Genomic DNA, 7,978 nt, shown 5'->3' with positions numbered 1-7,978 from the left:
CTCTGACTCATATAATTTATTTTGAACAGTTCAGAATTATATATGTTTCATACGGCATCTCTAAAGCACATGCACAATTTTCATTTTTGAAAATTCAGTTAATAAGTAGATAATTTTTAGTTATCAAAAAGAAACATTTGCCCTTATCAAATGGGTTGTTGCCACTTTTGAGCAGCAGAATTTATACAGTTATTTGCATTGAATGCAATTTCCATCCTTAACTGTAACTATACCATGGAAATGCTAATACTATCAATACATCTTAGTCATGGAAAAGACCTCATAAAATTAAAATTGATCAAAGTTTGAAACCACTAGTAGCCTAAAAGCTACAAGTCTTTAACCTCATTTATATTTTCCCTAGACTTGAGTCAATCGATTTTAATTGTAAAGAAAAATATCAATATAGTCATGTATGAAAACCTAAAGAGGTATCATCAGAGACTGTACCTAAGAGGTAGGCATAATTTAGCATTCAGTAATGTAAGCTCTCTGAATTTCTGCACCCCCATCAGTGAATAATATATAGGTTTATTGTATACCTCACATGGTAGGTTTACTTGCACTGATTTTCAGATGTTATGTATTAACCTCATGAATTTCCTGTAGAATAGTACAATATTTAATACCATATGTTCAAAGTCTATGTAAACTTAGACGTATTTTCATCATTTATCACAGGTGAAAAAGCAAAATATTTTCAAACACTTTTTCACCTTCTGTGAAAGCTCTGACATAGGAGGAGAATCTACAATGTGAATTACGGCCACTTAGTCATTAGAGTTTATTTATGATCTATCATAAGCTTTAATCTAGGGAGACATAAAGAATGATTAATAAAAAATAGATACATGGTATGTAAATTACTTGTTTTGCATGAAATTTCAAGTTTCTGTAACTATGATCTAATGTACAAATACTAAGAACTCAAAGGAGTTTTTATTTTATGTAAGAAAGATCAAGGCATTTCACGTGTTTTGGACAAAGTCTAATAAAAATATATTTTGGGGAGACAACAATAATAAAAATCATTTTCATAAAAAATATTGAGATGAAAATATAAAAATGTGAATACTAGTTACTTGAGGGTGGAGTTTTTCTTAAGTTCTTTTCCACTTTTACCTATTTTAAATTTTCCCTGCAATAATCCTGGAACAATTACATTAAAATTTGGATTCGGGCATTTGATGGTGTAATTGGGCAGAATCTCATCTTGTTTATCCCACAAATGGATTTTTGTTTTAGAAATCTTTATATCTCAGTATTTCAGCTGGCAAAGATGTTATATTTGAATTAAAAACTATTTATTGGCTATAATTTATCTGAAGTGCATTTAACTAAATGGAAGTGGAAACCACACATTTACTCCATAACCATTTTATTAACACTTTCTACAAAGCAATTCAGGTTTGGAAACAAGTTTATATGGAATCTTAGTGTAGCATCTGAGTAAAAAAATAATGCAGTCAGAATTTGATGGGTTTCTCTACACCAATTCTATGAATTATAATTCTTATGTATTTCAATCAATCTGCTTAATAGCACCAATCATTTTTGTGGGGTCAGGGTTTTGCTATAACATAGATTAGTATGGTGTAATAATTTTTCTTTGTTAGTGCAGCATAACTAATTAAGTACTTCCTTTTAATGTTTGATTGAATTTGGTAAAAACCATAGTTCAAACAAATGAAGGTGTGTCACTGACCTTAAATGGGACCTGGGTTTAAGGAAATCATTTGATGGAGCAACTAAATTAGTTCTTTTCCTCATTCTATTTTTATCAAGATATGAAATATCTCAAGCTGGTTTTAAATAAAAGTATATTTGTAAGATATTTATTAAATTGTGAACTTTCTAGCTCTGATGCAAAATTTGAAGGCAAAATAATTTTCCTCATATGTATTAAATATAAATATGACTTATATTAAAAATCTACAGATTTTTCTTTCAAAATTGTTATTAAATCAGCACAACTGCTTGTTATATTTCCATTTTTCATGATGTCATTTTATGTCACTGTTGTCATGTGAATAATAGGCAATCAGGATTGAAAGTTTTTCAAAATTGCAGTCCTGTAGATGTTACAATTAAATTAATTATAAATCCAGGATAAACAGTTCTTAATCACATAAAACAGTTCTGCCACATTATACACATTTTTGTTATGATGTAAATTGAAAGTCAGTGAAATATTTTTTAAAATAAAGAAAGCCGCATGTTCACAAACTCTAGCTAACCCCTCATTAATAAACAGATGCACTGAAAAAGATGTGCCCCAAACATCTGCTCTTGCTAAAAATGACATCTTATTTTTCAATTTTAGTATTAACTATTTGATAATCTAAATAGTATTTATTTCCCATTTTTATATGAAAAATCAACCACTAAACAAATCTTAAGTACTTTATTCATGGACAAGCTAGCTTGACAAAATGGATTGTTCTCAGCAGAGAATCAGAGAAATAAAGGCAGTCAGAGTATCTCAGTCCATTTGGGCTAATATAACAATACCCTAGACTGTGTGGTTATAAACAACAGACATATATTTCTCACAGTTCTGGAGACTGGGATGTCCGAGATCAAGGAGCCAGCAGATTTTGGTATCCAGTAAGGTCCTGCCCTGGGCTTCCCAGGTGATGCAATGGTAAAGAATCTACCTGCCAATGCAGGAGACACAGGAGACGTGAGTTAGATCCCTGGGTCGGAAAGATTCCCCTGGAGGAGCCAATGGCAACCCACTCCATTACTCATGCCTGGAAAATTCTCTGGAGAGAGGAGCCAGGCAGGCTACAGTCCCTGGTGGGGTCACAAAGAGTTGGACACAGCTTAGCACACACACAGACAAGGTCCTGCCTCCTGGTTCATGGATGACTCTCCCCCACCCGCTTTTTTTTCTTTTCCAGTGTCCTACACATGGTGAAAGAACCAGGGGTTTCTATGAGTCTTTTCTGTAAGGGCATTAATCTCATTTATAAGGGCTCCACCTTCATGGCCTAATCACATCCCAAAGGCCTTACCTCCAAATAACATCACATTGAAGTTTAATTTTGAACATATGAATTTGAGGGAAACACAAATTCAGTCCATAGCCCAGACAGTAGTAGATCTTACAACTAATAAAAGAGAATTACATGAAGAGCCAGGTTCTACAGTGCTGAAGATACACATAGAACAAGACGCAGTGGCTCATTATTCTGGGTCCCATGTCCTGTGGCAGGTTGGCAGATGACAATTGTAAGGTTTCAGCACCAGCATTCAAGCTAAGTTAAAAGCAATAAAACTTCTTCCCCAAATCCCATACATTACACTAAAAACAATTAGATTGACTACTATAATTATTCTGTTTATAAGGCATTTCATATACTATTATAGTGTTCTGACTATTCTGAGAGTTACTTATTGAATGACTGCTATGTTTTGATTTATTCAAAATATAGTTTTTATTTATTTAATGTTATTTATCAAGAACCTATTATGTGAATATACTCTCCGAAGTACTAGCTTACAAAAACTTTTCAAGAATTCTGTATTCCACTAGGAGAAATAATAATGGAAACCAACAACTTTTTTTTAATTTTTACTTTATTTTACTTTACAATACTGTATTGGTTTTGCCATACATTGACATCAACACACAGAAATCCCTTGCATTCCTATACACTAATAATGAGAAAGTAGAAAAAGAAATTAAGGAAACAATTCCATTCACCATTGCAATGAAAAGAATAAAATACTTAGGAATATATCTACCTAAAGAAACTAAAGGCCTATATATAGAAAACTATAAAACACTGATGAAAGAAATCAAAGAGGACACTAATAGATGGAGAAATATACCATGTTCATGGATCGGAAGACTCAATATAGTGAAAATGAGTATACTACCCAAAGCAATTTACAAATTCAATGCAATCCCTATCAAGCTACCAGCCATATTTTTCACAGAACTAGAACAAATAATTTCAAGATTTGTATGGAAATACAAAAAGCCTCGAATAGCCAAAGCAATCTTGAGAAAGAAGAATGGAACTGGAGGAATCAACTTGCCTGACTTCAGGCTCTACTACAAAGCCACAGTCATCAAGACAGTATGGTACTGGCACAAAGACAGAAATATAGATCAATGGAACAAAATAGAAAGCCCAGAGATAAATCCACACACCTATGGACACCTTATCTTTGACAAAGGAGGCAAGAATATACAATGGAGTAAAGACAATCTCTTTAACAAGTGGTGCTGGGAAAACTGGTCAACCACTTGTAAAAGAATGAAACTAGATCACTTTCTAACACCACACACAAAAATAAACTCAAAATGGATTAAAGATCTAAATGTAAGGCCAGAAACTATAAAACTCCTAGAGGAGAACATAGGCAAAACACTCTCCGACATAAATAACAGCAGGATCCTCTATGATCCACCTCCCAGAATTCTGGAAATAAAAGCAAAAATAAACAAATGGGATCTAATTAAAATTAAAAGCTTCTGCACAACAAAGGAAAATATAAGCAAGGTGAAAAGACAGCCTTCTGAATGGGAGAAAATAATAGCAAATGAAGCAACTGACAAACAACTAATCTCAAAAATATACAAGCAACTTATGCAGCTCAATTCCAGAAAAATAAACGACCCAATCAAAAAATGGGCCAAAGAACTAGATAGACATTTCTCCAAAGACATACGGATGGCTAACAAACACATGAAAAGATGCTCAACATCACTCATTATTAGAGAAATGCAAATCAAAACCACAATGAGGTACCACTTCACACCACTTCAGTCAGAATGTCTGCGATCCAAAAATCTGCAAGCAATAAATGCTGGAGAGGGTGTGGAGAAAAGGCAACCCTCCTACACTGTTGGTGGGAATGCAAACTAGTACAGCCACTATGGAGAACAGTGTGGAGATTCCTTAAAAAATTGCAAATAGAACTGCCTTATGACCCAGCAATCCCACTGCTGGGCATACACACTGGGGAAACCAGAATTGAAAGAGACACATGTACCCCAATGTTCATCGCAGCACTGTTTATAATAGCCAGGACATGGAAACAACCTAGATGTCCATCAGCACATGAATGGATAAGAAAGCTGTGGTACATATACACAATGGAGTATTACTCAGCCGTTAAAAAGAATGCATTTGAATCAGTTCTGATGAGATGGATGAAACTGGAGCCGATTATACAGAGTGAAGTAAGCCAGAAAGAAAAACACCAATACAGTATACCAACAACTATATTATATTACAAAATACTGACAGAAGATACATACAAAGGAAATTCCTAGGGAAGACTCTGCTCTGTGTGTGTGTGTGTGTGTGTGTGTGTGTGTGTGTGTGTGTGTGTGCTCAGTAGCTTAGTCATGTACAACTCTTTCCATCCTGTGGACTGTAGACTGCCAGACTCCTCTGTCCATGGGATTATCCCAGCAAGAATACTAGAAAGGTTTGCCATTTCTTCCTCTAGAAAATCTTCCTGGGTCAGGGATCAAACCCATCTCCTGTGGCTGCTGCATTGGTAGGCTGATTCATTACCACTGTGCCACCTGGGAAATTCCTGGGGTGTTATAACAGGGAACCAAATTCATTAGGCAAGGCAGGGCATTCTTGAAAAGCTTTCAATAAAGTTTGAAGTTTACAAAGTATTTAGAAAGAAATAAATATTCTATGCCAAGGAAACAGCACACAGGATGGGTCAGAATATTAAACAGCCTAAAGAGAGCATTTAAGAAACTTAGAATAAGTTTGACACATCTGAGGTGAAGGGCAGGAACTGGAATCCTACCTTGGGATAGGGCCAGAGACCTAGGGAGTCCATAACAATGGAAGCTTTGTTCCTTGAGCTGAATTAGAATTTTATCCATGGAAATGTGAATAGCTATTAAAGAATTTATGAGAATAATGTTAAAGGGTATGTGCATCAGATCCATATCTTAGGCATTAAGTGCCATGCAAGTTTGGGAGTGGGATTTGGTCACTGTAACAGTGTTTCTCTTGAGCTTCATTGCTGTCATAGTGCTAACAGTAAAACAAAGATGAACCAGATCTAGTCAATGGCCATTTTTGTTGTTCAGTCACCCAGTCATATCCAATTCTTTGCAACCCCATGGGCTGCAGCACACCAAGTTTCCCTCTTCCTCACCATCTCATGAGCTCTGTCCATTGAGTAAAGATGCTAAACTCATGTCCATTGAATCAATGATGCCATCCAACCATCTTCTGTTGCCCCTTTCTCCTCCTGCCTTCAATCTTTCTCAGGATCAGGGACTTTTCCAATGAGTTGGTTCTTCACATCAGATGGCCTAAGTATTGGAGCTTCAAGTTTAGTATCAGTCCTTCCAATGAAAATTCAGGGTTGATTTCCTTTAGGATTGACTGGTTTTATCTTCATGCAATCCAAGGGACACTCAAGAGTCTTCTCCAGCCACAGTTTGAAAGCATCAAATATTTGGTGCTCAGCCTTATTTATGGTCCAACTCTCACATCCATACATGATTACTGGAAAAACCATAGCTTTGACTATACTGACCTGTGTAGGCAAAGTAATGTCTCTGCTTTTTAACACACTGTCTAGGTTTGTCATAGTTCTTCTAAGGAGCAAGTGTCTTTTAATTTCATGGCTGCAGTCACCGTCTGCAGTGATTTTGGAGCCCAGGAAAATAAAGTCTGTCACTGTTTCTCTTGTTGCCCTATCTATTTGCCATGAAGTGATGGGACCAGATGCCATGATCTTTGCTTTTTAAATGTTGAGTTTTAAGCCAGCTTTTTCACTCTCCTCTTCCACCTTCATCAAGAGGCTCTTTAATTCCTCTTTGCTTTCTGCCGTAAGTGTGGTGTCATCTGCATATCTGAAGTTATTGATATTCTTCCTGGCAATGTTAATTCCAGCTTGACTTTCATCCAGCCCAGCATTTTGCATGAGGTACTCCACATATAAAGTTAAATAAGCAGGGTGACAATATACAGCCTTGACATAGTGTTTTCCCAATTTGGAACCAGTCCATTGTTCCATCTCCAGTTCTAACTGTTGCTTCTTGACCTGCATACAGATTTCTCAAGAGGCAGGTCAGGTGGTCTGGTCTCTTTCAGAATTTTCCACAGTTTTTTGTGATCCACACAGTCAAAGGCTTTGGCATAGTCAATGAAGCAGAAGTAAATGTTTTTCTGGAATTCTCTTGTTTTTTCTATGATCCAACGGATGTTGGCAATTTGGTCTCTGGTTCCTCTGCCTTATCTAAATACAACTTGAACATATGGAATTTCTCAGTTCACATACTGTTGAAGCCTAGCTTGGAGAATTTTGAGCATTACCTAGCTACCATGTGAAATGAGTGCAATTGTGTGGTAGTTTGAACATTCTTTGGCATTGCCCTTCTTTGGGATTGGAATGAAACCTGACCTTTTCCAGTCCTGTGGCCAATGCTGAGTTTTCCAGATTTGCTGGCATATTGTGTGCAGCATTTTCACAGCATCATCTTTTAGGATTTGAAAGAGCTGAGCTGGAATTCTATCACCTCCACCAGCTTTGTTTGTAATGATTCTTCCTAAGGCCCACATATTTTGCCTCCAGGATGTCTGGCTCTAGATGAGTGATCATACCATTGTGGTTATCTGGGTCATTAAGATCTTTTGTGTATAGCTCTTCTGTATATTCTTTCTACCGCTTCTTAATATCTTTGCTTCTGTCAGGTCCATGCAATTTCTGTCCTTTGTTGAGCCCACCTTTGCATGAAAAGTTTCCTTGTTATCTCTATTTTCTTGAAAAGATCTCTAGTCTTTCCCATTCTATTGTTTTCCTCTATTTCTTTACATTGTTAACTTAGGAAGGCTTTCTTATATCTTCTTGCTCTTCTTTTGAACTCCGCATTCAAATGGGGATATCTTTCCCTTTCTCCTTTGCCTTTCATTTCTCTTTTCTCAGCTATTTGTAAGGCCTCCTCAGACGACCATTTTGGCTTTTTGCATTTCTTTTTCTT

Source organism: Budorcas taxicolor, chromosome 10 (assembly GCF_023091745.1).
Source record: "Budorcas taxicolor isolate Tak-1 chromosome 10, Takin1.1, whole genome shotgun sequence".
Taxonomy (NCBI): Eukaryota; Metazoa; Chordata; class Mammalia; order Artiodactyla; family Bovidae; genus Budorcas; species Budorcas taxicolor.
Note: the sequence above shows the minus strand (reverse complement) of the source record.